Genomic DNA, 15,980 nt, shown 5'->3' on the forward strand with positions numbered 1-15,980 from the left:
GCGGCACTGCCAGCGCAGCTGCCAGCGCCGCCACCGCCTCCGCCTCGACGGCCGCCGCAGCCTCCTCGGCCTCGCCGCCGCCCGGGCAGGCCGCCATCCTCCGCCAGCAGCACGGGTCAGGTAGGGCGGGACGGGACCCCTGTTCCCGCACGGCCGTGAGCCCCGGGACCGCCACTCGCTTGCGGGTCGGTCACTGTGACCCCTCTGCCGCGGCGGGACTCTCGCTGCGACGCTGAAACTGAGTAATCGTACCCAAGTTTGTTGGTAAAGTGTAGTTAGGTTGTCCCAAAGGCTGGGATTGGTGCCTTGCCCTGGCCTGGGCAGGAGTGAACACAGGCACCGGCCTGGGGAGATGGGTCTGAGCACAAGGCTGGGACCCGCATCCCTTTGGTAGGTGCAGTGGGAGACCCCACGTTCAGAACCCCCGTGCAGCTTTTTGGGTGCAGTGTTTAAACAGTAGGTGCAGCCTCAGGTGAGCTAAATGCCGTGGATGCTCTGCAGAGAGTTTAGATCAGCAAGTGGCTTACAGGGCTGGTTGTCCCAGGCAGATGCAGGGCCTGTGCAAAGCAGGATGTGGATTCAGAAGGGAAATGTCAATTGCTGTGTAATGAGCTCCACATTTGAATTAATGGCAGGATAGGCATTGGAGATACAGTGCTCTATAATATTTTCCAAATGTAAACATCATGCTAATACTGATTGTCTATCAGTTAATACTGTATTAAGTTATTAATGCCACATTAACATATTGCGGCTTGCCAGAGAAGGCAGTTATAAACCTTTATTTATCTAATGACAGGAATGTCTGGGACAAGAACATAGTCTTAAATCTGAATTGCAAAAGTGTTTCAAGCTTCAGAGGTGTAATGCTGCTCTGGCTGGGCTTCAGCTCCCCTCTCAGCCACTGTCACTTAGCTAACGTTGAACAAAGGTCCCTGCCAAGTTATCTGTGGAAGAAGGGAAACAATTTTATGCCACTGACTGTGCAGGGAAGGCCCTGAGCTCCCCTCTCTGCTGAGTCTCTTCTGACGCAGATTCATAATCTTCACGCAGGGAAGCTCACACTTCTTCCTGATACTTCTTCACACTTTCTGGGCAAACAGTTGCCCGTTTTGGCTCACAGTAATGGAAATCATTTGTATATGGGTCACTGTGACCTGCTGGTGCTTTACAGGTGCTGTTTTATCTGGCTACTACCTTTTCCTGTTTTCTGAATAATTTAATTTCTTTCTTCTGGAGAAATACATGTTAAAGTTAGATTTTACTCCTTATCATTCCCAAGATGAAGCTGGTTGTTCATTGGTGTCTAGTGGAAGATACAGTGATAATTCCTGAGATCTAACTACAGGTGCTTGTGGGCATTTAAAGAAGTTCATTTTGCTTTTACTGAATCCACTGATCCCAAGAAATTAAACCAAGCACTGTAATGCTCACAATCTATTGTTTTTTGTTTGGAAAGATCTGCTTTCCTCCCCGGACCCTAGAGCTGGGGGTCATTTTAGTGTTTCCTCTCCACTCTGTGACTGTGAGAATTCTTGCAGTGTTTTCTGTGCTGACAGTAGAGGTTGGGTTTAGGACTGGCAGCAGTGTGCACCCTGCCTGCTGAACCCAGAGCTTATGTGCTGCATATGAACTAAAACCAGGACGGTGGAAGTGCAGTGGGCTCAGTTCCACGTCAACAGATGGATGCGAGCATGCGCCGCCAAGACAGCATGTCACATATGCCTCTTAGGGCAAGCCCTCCTGCCCAGATCAGCTAAACTGCTGTCTGTCCTGATTTTTTACATGTCTGTGGTTTGGGATATGGCACTTCTGCATCATTTCTAGGCTGCATTAAATTCTGAAAATGAACTGTTAGCATTATGGCCAGCAGTGGAGGTAATGGAATGATTGAAATCGGTGAAAAAGGTAGCAGAATACAGAAAAACATTTAGTGGGGGTCTCCACATGGAGGCTGATGCTGAGAGCTACAAAACTGGCTAAACCAGAATTTGGTGCTGTGAGCTGCACACTGGTCTCTGTGAACACTGCCACTCCGTGGCAGCTCCAGTGCTGGAGAAAGCCAAGTCAAACTGTTCCTGTTCCTAGTACTGATTCAATGAGGTGTAAACCAGCACCTGCTTTTGTCCCCATAAGAGGGAGGTAATTAATCCTGTATTTTGGTACAGTCCTTTTGCATAAATAATGTCTTTTTACTCTGCTTGAATCAAGACGTCCCCAAATAACAGGCTTCTCCCTGGTTTGTTGTAATTTCTGTACCTGTGGTAGTTTGGAACTGCCTGTCATTACTTAACAATGGAACAGGAACCCCAGCATGGCTTAGGAGATTTGCAGCTGAGAGGCTTGGCCCTCAAAAATTCCTGATTTGGGTGCCTTCTGGACCAGAGCTGTCTGAGTCTTGTTACCATGAGATGTCTCTGGTCGCTTCTGTGAAGCAGATTGCTGCTGTCCCAATCCCCATCTTCTCAGTGTTTTAGTAAGGCTGTCTGGCCAGGGACTTGGTTTGAAGCAGAGAGAGACAGCTTGGTGTAGAGGCAAGAAGTCTTCCCTAGACATGAATATTGCATAAAGACCTGGATAAAATACTGATACGGCAGTCAACGTGATGAGGACTTGCAGGGATATCATCTGCTTTTGTGAGGAAATGGAAGACTGGGGTCTCCAGTGCTGCCACTTGGGTTGATAAGCACTAAAGTTTCTTCAAAATGTCTTAAAAGAAAACTACATCTCTGACCTTCAGAGTTTCCCATTTGTGTGTTAAAGTGGTGTTCTTTAAAGCTGTGTTAGGTACAGTAATTATTGTTCTCCATAAAGAATGCGGTTGCTTTATAGGAAATGGGGTTTTTTCCCCCTTTTGTTTACTTCTGGGAACTAGAAGCTCTGTTTCAAGTCCACCCCCACAAGGCAGTGTTGTAACTGGTTTTCCACACAGTAGGGCCAACAAATCCAACTAAACCTTTGTTCACATGGTGTTTAAGACTGCAGAACCTAACCTTGTGTTGCTGTATGAGTTATATCTGCATAGCAGCACAATACATATGCTCTGTTATCCTATTTTGAGCTCCCTAGCACACACAGATGAGTACTTGCACCAAATCTGTGTGTAATAATTGAATAGTCTAATACATTTAAAGTGTTTAGCATTCCTAAGTCTTTTCATTGTACGCAGCGATTATTTCCTCTGTATAAAAGCAGAAATTTGGTCGAACAATGGATTTGCCATCAGTGATTAAGAAACACCCTCATTTAAGACACTGGAGAGCTCTGCCTAAGAGCTGATGGCATGGCACTAGCTACAGTGTCCTGCATGAATTGGCCTCTAATCCTATTTTCCTTGAAATAGAAATCTTCCCAATACTTTCAGTGTAGTAAGAGATGGCCTCTATGTGCTTGGATTCCAATAAATGTGATTATAGATAAAATGCTATGTTGGGATGTGCCTGCAGGGCTTTTGTTGACTTCAGTTGCCATCCCAGTCATGCACCGTGGAAAAATGTGATTCTTCACATCTTCTAAGTGAACTGAAACATGAATTTATTAGAATAAACATTTCTGTTACTGAGATTATCTAAAGAGCAGAAGACTCTCATCTGACAAACTGGGTATAAATAGAAAATCCATTGTTTCAGACATGTCATCAGAAATGGTATTTGGCTGAAGTTTGTGATCAGCATTATGGTATATAAGGCAACAGAGCCAATGTAACAGAAAAATTGACCAATATGCCACAAATATTAGCTACTTTAACAGAGTTTTATCTGTGATGTTTAAAGAACCATATAAAAAGTTGGTGCTGTGGTCTCATGAGTCAGAAAGGTTACTGCTTGTCTGCCAGCAAGGTAAACTGAAGTGTGAACCTAGAAAATGGGATTTGGGCTGTGAGGAGACAAAGATCTGCTGGCAAGACTATTTTTAATACTGTCAGAGAAGCAGTCATCCATGTGGTTCTAAATGAAATAATATTGACCTTTTAGTTTAAATGCTTGTACACAAATGAAATCTTACGCTGTAGGAAAAAAATTGGGGTGAGCAAGTGAAAGTGTGCAGAGTTGTTTCTGTTTGGAAGTGCTCCTGGGTTTTACTGGGTAGAGTAGGGGGGATGCAGGAGCATCCCTGAGTGAAATACACAGTGTCTCAGGAAATTTGTAGTCCAAGTGGATGAGACAGATAAATGGCACAAGAACAATAACTGACTTTGTTGAGTTGTGTGACAGCTGTGAAATTAAATATGAAAACCTAATTTCAGATCTTCTAAATTTTTAGTCGTGAGACTAACTTTGTCATCTGATGGTGAAGTAATAAACTAGGATCTTCATACTGACCTCTTGGGAGGGAAATTGACTGTATTATATCCTACCAAATGGTCTCCAAAATGAGTGCCTGTGTATTGGCTTGGGGGCAATTTTTAGTTTAACTTCTGAGCGGAATGTAGATCAGACATTGCAGCTTCCAAATTCCCTTTTATTTGTTTGATCTCTAGCCTCAAAGCTCAGAAGTGAAAGCTTTAAATAAAATAAACAAAGATGGGAGTGTGAAACAAGAAGCTGTGATTCATTATGCTTAGAGTGCTCTAGGAGGGACACAGGCTCATGTGTTATGCAGAGATGAAGTAGTCATAGCAGGGAAGAACATAAGTCTTCACTTCATGCCTGTCCCTCCCCTCCTCAAAGCCTTTTATGTGTGAGGCAGAGGGAGCTCTGCTCCTGGGCTACCTGGCCCAAGATAAAGCAGCAGGTCCCAGTCCTGCAGCCTCTGTGCCCGTGCAGCTCCCAGTGGTGCTCAGAAGAGCAGGGCATGCACAGCCAGCCCACCTTGAGGCAGGAGACCAGGTGGAGACTTAGATGCCTGCTGTGCCCTGGGAAGCCAGAGGTCTGTCTTTGCAGCTTACAGACAGGCGAGGAAGGAGAACAATGTTTCATTGAGTGTGCTGAGCTGGTTAGGGGAACTCTGGAGGGGCTGTGGTTGGGTTCGGACTAACTTTGGGTGAGGGCTCTCCTGGCTTGGTCTGAGCTTGAATGACTGTGCTAGTTTGAGAAACAGCCTGTGGAGCTGGTTTAGGTTTGATAGGTGAATGTTACATGAAATAGCAAGAAAGGAAAGTCTATGAGGCTGCTTAGCTCAGGCTCCCTGCCTTTCCCACTCGGTAATGTGTGGGTCTACTCCACTCCCCCTGTGCTTTTTATGAGACTATGTATGAGCTCCACTCTGTTGTTGTAGTTAAATGCAACCTGGGTCACATCACATTTTCCTTTACATTAAATAAAGTAGCAAGACAGAGGCCATAACTGAATTATCAGGCTGACCTCCTAAATGTCACTGGATAATAAACATGCAAAAAGAATTCTCATTAAATACACATCACTAGCACTTTAATATCTAGGCAAATTAGACTGCTTTGGGGACAAGTGAGGTCAAATATCTTCTTTTGTGTCTGTGTAATATGGATTAATTCTCGAACTGGACAAAAGCACTAAGTGCTGTAATGTGTCACCTCATTATCTAGGGCAGAAACAAGCTGTGCCTGGGTGTTTTTGTACTGTGGAAATGCAATTTATTTGAGTAACCTCCTTTCAGTGGTTCTTGCTTGTTCCCCAGAGGACAGACAAAACTGTACTAACCTATTCTACTCCAGCCTGTGCAATGCCCTTGAAGAAATCTGAATATTATTTGAATTTCTTTGATATTTTGAAGTTATAGATGAAAAAAATTTCTAAAAATATTACTAAACGCAATGAAGGGGGTATTCCAGGTCTTTTTAATGAATGTGGAAGCTGTACCTAACACTGGTCTAGATTTCTATATAAGATTGATTCATTAGTGACTGAAAAGTAGAAATTTGTAATAAGAAAGGCTCAGTGCACCCACATGTATTTTTGCCTGAGCAAACTGCATTTTGGGCAGGAATATACATATACTGCCAGTTCTTTATACACAGTTTCAATAGATACTTTGTAACTTGTAGTCTTAGTTTGCAGAATCAGCTAACTTTGTATCTTTTATGAGGCAGTAATTGGTACTCACTCCCCACCTCTGCTATACTGGTGCAGCTTTACTGACGTATAAACTAATGCCTGAACTGTGTTGTTGATTTATATAGGTCCCTAATAGTTTAAAACTTAGCAGTCGTGGCACAAAGAAATGCCCAGACAGCCTTACTGGTACTGGTTTTGAGAAGGCTTTTAGTAGCATGGGCTGTAGGTGGAAAGCAAACGTAAAGTAGCCTCTGCCAGGAAATGAATCTTACAGTAGTCCTGTGTAGGTGTTTCTTTTTTACTTAAGAGAGCCTGACAGGACTGTGCTGGTAATAAAAGGGGGTTTGGGTTTTGATTTAGCTTTGCTAAAGCAGTAAGAATGCTGTCAGGCTCACTGTTGCTGTTTACTATGTGTTTTTTAAAATTAGATAATGGTAGAGCAGTCCCATATGTCAATAATAAACAGTTCAAGTGGGTTTGGATTGGAAAAAATGGGGTTGTCAGCAGAATGGTATTATTTGCCACAACAGCAGCTAACAACCAAGTACTTTATATTGCTAGGTTGTTATCAGCTGGGAGGCAATTTTATTAGCTGGGAAGAAGAGCAGTTTGGCAGAGTAGCAGCCGTGCTCAGTGGAGGGGTCTGTGCGAGCCAGCACGAGGTTGTGCCGCTGGGGAGGAGGGAGCTGCACTCACAGAACACACGCAGGGACACCGAGCATTCCCCAAATATCTGCTCTCACCCTGCCCATGGCTGTGGAGCAGGGCATCCCTGTGTGTGCAGGGAGAGGCTGCTGGCTTCCAAAGCAGGTAGAGCACAGGGAGGTCTCTAAGGGACATTATACTCCATGTCTGTCATTTTGTTACCATGCTCTTGGAAGTGTACAGGAAACACGGGGATGTGGCACCTGAGGACAGGGTTTAGGGGTGGACAGTCTGGTGGTGCTGAGTTCATGGCTGGACTTAGTGATCTTAGAGGTCTTTTCCAACCTCACCAATTCAGTGATTCTATGGATAAAATTCATCAAACTGACATAATCAGAAATAGTTTACTGCTTTATAATTTTTACAGTTGGTATGCTAATCTGAATCCCTCTCCTGCCAAGGAGCTGGAGATTTCACATGTACAGAGGGTATTGAGGAATATCCCATGTCCACAGTTTTGTCAAATAACCCCTTGCTGGCTTATTCTGCAAAGCTTGGCTTCCCTTACATCTAGGGCATAGCAAAGTCTTTAGTTAACTAACATCTAGCAAATATCAATCACTGGAAATGTTTGGAGACTTTGTGTATTTGTGGGTCAGTCCCAAAATCCCACTGTTGGTTTACAGCAAAAACGTGATCCCTCCTTTATGGAAATCACAGGCTCTGGGGTTTTTTTCAGGCACATGCTCTCAATACAGCCATTTTCCATGTGTCATCATGTATTCTGCTAATGCACTTTAACTCTGTTCTTTAAGTATGGACAGGATAGGGTTATTTCAAAAAAATCCTTAATCTGCCCTTGCATCTGCTTAAGTTTAGTAATTCTGATTGGAGTGATAATTACAACTACATCAGCAGCTTGCTCCTAATCCTGATCAAAAATACTCTAAAAGACAGTGAAGTGAGAACTACAGTGTCATCGTCTTTATTTCTGGGTTGCAAATATTTGCAGCTTGTATCAATTACAGAATGTGAAACCTGTGGCTCACTCCAGTGTGACTCTTACTGCCAGTCTTTTCATAAAGTGCCAGCCTGTGGAATTGTGTGACCATACCTAGCTTGCCTCCTTTTCTGCAATATGTCCAATATTTTTAGTCCTCCTACTTATAATAAAACCCCTGAGAATATGGCCCAGACTTGCTTCAAAGTTCAGTAGCTGAAACCAGCTCCCATTACTCTTCATTGTCTCAGGATATGGGCAGTTTGAGTTGTGCTTTTGCTACTTGTGTGTATAGATATGCTCTGGAGTTTCTCACATACTAGTACAGAAGAAGTGTAGCACTGGCTACCCATTTACCACCTGAACTACCACTAATGCAGTTAGGTATTTTTCTATATATTTTTTTTAAAATTCATTTTCTACCAAACCTCATTACAAAGAATTTTGTATCTCTTACTATTCAACTTTCAAGGAGTGAATTAAGGGTTCTTGGTTTTGTTAAGTTAATTTTAGATCATGGAACTGCAGAAAATTCTGGAAATTAAAACAAACTCATAGTTGCATGGTTTGAGTGTCTTAATAAGATGTTTAGTGAGGAGAGATCATCTCACTGATACCAAAGCAGAAATCTGTTTATGTGAGGGTAATACAAAGTAGAGACCAGCTGCAGGTCTCAAAAGAGGAAAGTTACTGGCTTATTTAAATGCAAACCAATAGAAAGTATTTAAACTGTATAATCTATATAGAATGAATTGCTCCTTTTAAGCATTCAGGATGCATTTCTATTATCCATTGACACCGTCTACAGCAGCATTTCCTTTTGGAGCTTGTTATAAATTACTCCTGGTGTTGTCTTGAAGTTATTCTTTAATTTCTCCACGAGTGGATATTTGGAGTGGTTGAGTGGTTTGTTTGTCTCCAGTGTAGCAGGCATCCCAAGAGCAGCCCCTCAAGGGCCTGGCTCCCTCAGCTCAGCTGCTGCTCGGCTGGGCTGTCTGTGGGCACTGCCCGCCCTCAGCACAGAGGCGTTCACAGGCAGATGTAGTGTTTGGAGAAGCAGAGGGAGGTTTTGGTAAGAGTGCTGATTGTTCTGTGCACTTTTGGCTACCACAGAAGGGAAGTGGGGATATTGAGGGAAAATGTTTCCCATATTATGCACCCCTATTTCTTGTGACTTTAGTGGGAGATGATTTTTTACCAGCCTGTTGGAAATGAAACTGCATATTTCTTTGGGAACCTAGAAACCAGAAACATTTCTGTATAAAAGGTAGAAGGATTTCTTGCTTTGTAGCAGATATGCATTTCCCTATATCCATCAAATCCGCTAGTTCAACAGCTCCTCTGTTTGTGATAGCTGTGTTTAATATGAAATTGTTGTGCCTTGCAGACCTGCAGCAGCTGTGGAATAGGTCAGATCAATTGTCCATTTAATCCTGTACCTTATGTCTAATGATGTCCTTAAATCCAGGAGAGGGGAAGAGCCTCTGTAGAGGATAATGGAGCACTTGGCTGGTCCGTGTACCATGAGCATGTTTGGAAGGGATTGTCAGCACTAATATTTTAACAACAGTGTGGCTTTAATGAGTCTCAGTTAAAATGAGCTCTATTGATATCAAAATCTGCCTCAATAGTTGCAGGTGCCTTAAGAAACACATCCCCGACTGTGTCTGTTCTGTCTTTGTTCTGTCCCAAAGGCACTCACACATTGACTTCCAGCAAAGCACTGCAGTGCTTCCGAAAATCAATACTGCAGAAGGAATATTTTTATTTTCTTAGCTTCTTATCAGAACCAAACTTTTATTTCTGCATCATTTCCTTGGCATGACTACACCCCCTCTCATTACCGTCCAATTTATTTGTTTTCTAATCTGTAGCCTCTCTGCTACCATGCTAAAACACCAAAGTCTAATAAAACACCAAACCACTAAAACACCAGTCTTCTGTCCTAGGTGGGCTTTTTGAGTTGTCACATCAAGAATTGTCAAAATTAAGGACCAGGCTGCTACAAAGAATTGGCCTTTCCTCAAATACACATATTTATTTTTCTACCTATTCTGGAAGTTTGCACTGTGCTGCCCTGTATGCAGCTTCTGCAGAGTAATCAAGCCTTAAATTTTGCCTCAGCTCATTGCTTTCAGGTGAGTTTAGCCCAGCACGTAAATAGATACAGGTGTGGGCAAGTAAAACATGCTCATTTCAGGTGTGCCAAATACTCCAAATGCAAAATCTTATTTGAAATACTAAAGCCTGTTGAATTTCCAAAATTAGAACAGGAGAGGCTTCCTGTTACTCTTGTAACATGGTGTTTTGGCAGTTCACCTCTCAATATAGGCCTGAATACTGCAGTGGATATCTTGAGAGAGAAGGTAGAGAAACAGTGAAACTCAGGTGTATTTGAGAAGACGTAAAATGCTGACACAGTTGTACAAAACTCTGGTCAGTGTCTTCTGGCCAGTAAAATTTCTTTCAGCTTCCTGGGGAGTTTGAGGCTATGGTGTGGATAAGGAAAGTGAAATTGTGGGCATTTTCATGAAGGGTGTGGAGGACAATGTTGATAGTTTTACCTGGCTCTGTGAGAAGATTTATTCTTGACCTTAAAAACCTTGATACTGTGGATGAAGGAACAAAGCAGAATCATAAGCTTCTACCTGCATGTTGTGTAGAAATAAAAACATATACTGACTTCTGTGAGGCATTTTTTTGAGATGAGTTATGGAAAGCTGTTCCAAAACTCAGTGAATCATAAATAAAGATGTGTAGTGGATAGAAAACTAATTTTGTCATTATGCCTTCTAGGCAGGTTCAGTGGCGAGCAGATCCCATGCAGTTGCTCATAAATATGTGGGAAGTCACCACTGCAGAAATTAGCTACACCAAAAGACAGCTGAGGAGCTGTTTCTGGTTGTGCCTGGGCAGGATGATCCACAGCCAGACGAAAGCTAGAGCAATGGGGACACCACAGTTCAGTATTTTTTTTCTATTGTACAAATACGTCTTTGAACAAAAACACCTCCTGTTCCATGCAGTTCTCTGGGGTTGAGCTAGGAGAGTCTGCTGAAGTCAGCACAGGCTCTGCATGCAGTTCTGCACAGCATCCTGGAGAATTAGCTCTTGGGGAGGAGTGGGAAGTTTAAGGCACTGGGTACAAAAAAATTATTTAAAAAAATAGCAAAAATGCAGTGTGTGGATTGTGTTGAAGTACTTAAGAGTGGAACGGTGTAGACAGCTTATAAGCTGTCTCGGCTGTGGAAAAGTTCTAATGGGGTGTACCTTATTATCTCTTTGGTTGAGTAAGTGTATTGTGACTTTAATAATTTCAGTTAAAAACTTCTAAGAAGCTCTTAAGTCTGAAGTTGGGTAAATTCCCTTCAATTCAGCGTAAGTGCTCCAAATGTATGTCAGTGAGTGAGAATTTGTTTTATCTAGGAGGTTATTGCTTGCAATGATCCTTGACCAACAACCCATGTAGAATTCCATTTTTTCCATAGATACCAGAACGAGAACATGTGTCAAGCACAGTCTAAAGTTTCTGGACTGAGAGAATAGATCAGTCGATATGGTCAGTTTGATCCCTCACCTCTTAATGAAATGCCAGGTTTGAGGGCTTTAATTGGGCATTGTTCTGTAAGGAAATAGGCCAAGGCTAACAGGTCACTGCATAAAAGGCAGTACAGAGGAATGTCTCGTGACACTGCCAACCAGGGCCCCAGCTCCATCATCAGTAGGCAGTCAGATTTGAGGTGTTATCTCATCTTTCAAGGAAAATAGGCTACTGATGTCTCTCAGCTTTTTATTATATGGGCCACTGCATTTTACCACCATCTCAGAAAGAGACATCAAAGGACTTTTCAGATTCTTTCTAGTAAGAAAAATAGGTGACTGGTGGAAACTGTGGTTTTTGACCATTGGTTAAATATAGCTTGTAAAAGAATCATCCCATTTTTTTCTGCGTGTCACAATTCACTTGGTTAATTAATGTTTGTTTTCGACTGAACTGTTTTAAGTCAAACTGTGATTAATTCTGGCATAAAAAAAAATACTAAATAGAAAATTGCAGTAAAACAATATTATGTCATAAATCGAAAAGAAGGATGAGTGATGCCAGAGAGCAATTCACCATACACAAAGAGAACAATTTGTTCTTGTTCTGCATGGTGGTAGACTTTCCCTTTTGGCCATGAGCATATAAATATTTTAAAAGCAAAGTTATAAGTCTGTATAGTGATAAATAAGCTTGCAATAACAGAACATCAAATGAATATTCAAAATACCAGTGAAATGTTTTCTTGCAAGTGTCTGTAGTTTGCAAGTAACTGTGTACTCGTGATTTAGGGTGTCTGGGTAAAAACTCTCTGTTCTCACACCTGGGTCAATCGTGTGTCCAGATCCTCATGCTCAAGCCCACATTTTGTTTGTTAACATCTACAGATGTAGCAATTTATTAACTAAAAACTCAAGATTACCACTACTGCAGTAACAGCAGAATTGAGGACACTAAGTTCAGTTTGTTTATAATCAATGGCTCAGGTTAACTAACCAGAGAGAACGTACTGGAAGTTATTTTTCTGGTCTGCTTATATTCAGAGGGAGAATTCTGAAGTTCTGTGTGTCCAGTAATGCCTGAAGTCTTAGAGCAGAACAACACTGAATCAGTATGAAAAAAGAAGCTTGTATGTGGTATTCAGAAGAATAATTGCTTTCAAGTTACGTTTTAAAAATATGTTTAACTGCTGAGATTCTGTTAACAGACTATAAACTCACATTCTGCTATCAAAGAAAATGGAGAATACAGGTTAAAAACAACAACAATTTCTACAGAAGGAAAAGACAAAATTTGGACTGTTGATTTCACAGTTCTGCATTGAAATTTAAACTGAAACTAGTACATAAAGGTAAAACCAACATAGGAATTATTTTGGTGAGCAGGCACACAGGTGCTGCAAGGAGTTGTGACTAATATTGCTTTCTCTTCAAAGCAGAAATAATCCTAACCTGTTGTTCAGGCAGCCCTTCAGTATCAGCAAGAGCACTTGAGCTTCAAGAGCCCATTTCTACAGGTTGAGTTTCTGTGTTTCCAGGGGAATTCCCCCTCACAAAAGACGTCTTGCTGTCTGAGTAACTGGCAGCATCTCAGACTTGAGTCCTGTTCATTGAAAGAACAAGTTCAGCCCTAATAGAGGGGTTCTCATCACCCTCAGGTTTGGTCATAATAAATATCCAAGGCCAGCTCTTCCCTGTAGTGCTGGGCAGGTGGGGAATTGGCACAAATTTGGGACCATTGAGCTGTGTGTAGCTGCCAGGAGTGTCGGCTGCTGCTGGGCTGCCCCTGCCATCCCCAGGCACGGGGGACAGTGACAGCACGTGGGGACTGTTCTGGCTGGCCTTCCTGCAGCTGTGCCATGTCCCAGAAGGGAGGACAGCCATCTGACAGCTTGGGAATGGGGATGTGCTGATGGAAGTGTGGGTCCATTGGGCCTGTGAGTGCAGTTTGTGGGTAAGCATCTGTCTCCAGCTACCACACGCACGTCAGGCTCAGAGACAGACAGACAGCAGGGCTCCCCTCCAGCCTTCCCAGTCAGCTCTTTTCTCTCACTGGGAGGTAGATTTGTGTAGATTTGCTGTGTTTGGGGTCGGTGACTGTCCCTGTGCTGGCTGGGAACCTGGGCTTTGGCAGCTGTTGTGCACTTCCCTGCACACACTTTTAGTGTCTTTTTGCAATGGGTTGCAACTAACTCCTTTAGTTGCTGGAGTTAATTGTGTTTGTTAATGATTTTTCAGCATTCAAAACAAAAATCCTGTATTCATCTTAAAACCTTGCTGTTGCTATGTAGGCAGTCCTTAGCACGTGTTTGTGCATGCAGGGATTTAATTAAAACCTTAATAACTAAATAATCACCACACAGTCTGGACGTCTGTGAGATAGCACTGTGGGGACATTTCTTGAGTTCCTCAATTGCACACCACATTGCTATGTACTATTTTTGATACTGGGTAATCATACTCCAGCACTGCTGGTGAGGTGTATGTAGATTACAAGGCAGCTGGAGCAGCGAGCCCAAGAGCAGTGCTTTGCTCAGGCACTGTTTGAGGCATTTCCTTTGATCGTACCACTCACATGTCCTAGAGACCAAGACTAAAATATTCACATTATGGTACCTGAAGTGAGTTTCCTAAATAGAAGTGCCCTGATTACTTTTCTAGGGACACTGAACACAGAAAACTTTAAAAATAAGTTTTCATGCTTTGCAAAGCATCTCTGACAGTCTGGGTGGCAGTCTGTTTTGGGCATTGGTTACTCCTGCAGGTCGGGTGTTCAGCAGGCCTTTCCCCAGGTGCCCCTCTGCACTTCAGGTGCAGGGCAAATTCCCGCTGGACTCCTGCTTTTGCGTGGAAACGTCCCACACCTGTCATACCCATTTCTGTGCTGGCGACAACTGCACATGCTGGTCCACTCATGGCTCAGGAAGGTGTCCCCTGTGGGCATTTGGGCCCAGGCAGCTGCTGTGGCCCAGCCTGGCCTTGTCTGCATGGGCTGAGCCAGGCCCGGGGAGTGCCAGGCACCAATGTCCTGCCCTGCAGCAGCGGCGTGGGCTGCACTGGGGCACCAGGGCTGCTCCAGGGAACAGGGCCCTTTTGCCTGTGCTGGCAGCACAGCTGTGACCCATTTCAGAGGTGGCACAGCCAGAGCCTCAGGCCGTGCCTGTGTGTCCGTCCTGCTCTCTTGGCCAAGAGCCCTCAGCCCCACGGCTCAGCCCTCCCGTGCCAGGGAGAGGGGCCACACCACAGCGCACACAGCAAATACCTTTCTGTGTCTTTTCAGCACACATCGCTAGAAAATAAAAAAACTGGGCAAGCATCTTGGTGTAGATGGATGTGAGGCAGGGACAGCCTTGGTAACTGCAGCATGGCCGTGGCTGCCACTTGTTGCTGTGAGCAAATGCCTCAGTGTGTGTCCTGCCCAGGGAGAGCCGTGTCCTGCCCCGTGAGTTACCTCATCGCAGCTTGCTCTCCTTGGGACAGAATGACGGTAACAGATGTGTTCCACACCTGACCTCTGTTTTTCTATAGCTCCTGAGCACATTTTTAATTTAAAATTCTGCTCTTTCCTATAAAAGGTAAAGAAGATGTCAAGGTCTTGCTGTTCCCATTCCAAATGAAATGGGTTCATGTCCTGTTAATCAAGAAGTACAGCCGCAGCATTTGTCATTTCCCTTTAAAGTAATGGGTGGTTGATACCTGTCATTTCTCAAACTATATACCAGATTATGGTGTATTTATAGAAATCTCAATTGCTGGTAACTTGGCTGAAGCCAAGTTTAGGCATACCATTAGTAACACATAATGAAATGACCTAAGTGGAGCTAGATTTGGGAGGGGGAGGAAAAAGCTATTTGAGTTGGATAGCTTGAGGATGCTGTTTTACTATTAAAATTAAGCTTCTGACCCCTGGCACTAAAGTGATAAAAATGAATCTTCCTATATTTCTCTTCTGCATTTAATCTTCTATATTGGAAAAGATAAAAAATCAAATCTCCTTCTCTTCTTTGTCTCTTTCTTTTCTAGGTACAGGACCTATTTATGCTACAGACCCACTCCTATATATGTCCCTGTTAATACTGCATAAGCTTGTACATTTATTAGTAAACCACTGACGGACTGCTCCCTCCACTCTTCCTCAGCCAAACAGAAAGGAACCTATTTAATAACAAACAAAACCCCTGACAAAGAAATCCCTACAGTTTTAAAGATGGACAGAAAGAGACTGAAAGAAGCATGATAAATTCTACATGAGGGGAAAAACATATTTTTGGGGATGCCACAGAAAAGTAAACCACACAGAATAATGCATCTAGTTTCCAGACTCTATGGTGTAAAGCCCTGCTCTGTGCATGGCACTTATGATTTCTCTATTTTAATGTAATATTTTTTCTTTTCTAAACCTTTCCTCTGACTCTTCATTTTGCACGAACTGTTGAGCAGTTATCTTTATGACAATATGTAAAGATGTTGGGTCAAACCCTTCCTAAGAAAGGAAATATTTTTAGTAGATTATTGTGTTTAGGGTTTTTTTTGGATTTCCTTTTTCTTTTTTAATTAAATTATTTCTTTTGGAGACATTAAAAAGGTACATCTTACCATAATTAATATTCACTGTCAATAATATTTATTTTTAAATGAAGATTGGAAACAAGGTAAGACATTTGTTTATAAACTGTATTGTATATTGCTGAATAACAGTTGAATAAAAAGATTTTGAAATAAAGTTTTTACAGATGTGTATGCCTTTCCCTGTGTCCTGAATGTCCCTGAGCAGGCTTGATGGCTGTGTGAGTTCCCTACCTTGTTACAGCACAGAGTTGAGG

The 15,980-nt window shown here is 42.8% G+C and overlaps 1 long non-coding RNA gene across 1 annotated transcript; it reads left to right on the plus strand.

The window, feature by feature from the left end:
- The first annotated feature begins 30 nt into the window (after positions 1-30).
- LOC121664331 lies at positions 31-15,897 on the plus strand. Its single transcript, XR_006015955.1, has 2 exons — positions 31-120; positions 15,181-15,897. It is a non-coding gene; the product is annotated as an uncharacterized LOC121664331 (long non-coding RNA).
- Positions 15,898-15,980: the final 83 nt, after the last annotated feature.

The sequence above is a fragment of the Corvus kubaryi genome, unplaced genomic scaffold, assembly GCF_017639235.1.
Source record: "Corvus kubaryi isolate FWS band 111438036 unplaced genomic scaffold, C.kubaryi_AGA036_p1.0 37300, whole genome shotgun sequence".
NCBI classification, from domain to species: Eukaryota; Metazoa; Chordata; class Aves; order Passeriformes; family Corvidae; genus Corvus; species Corvus kubaryi.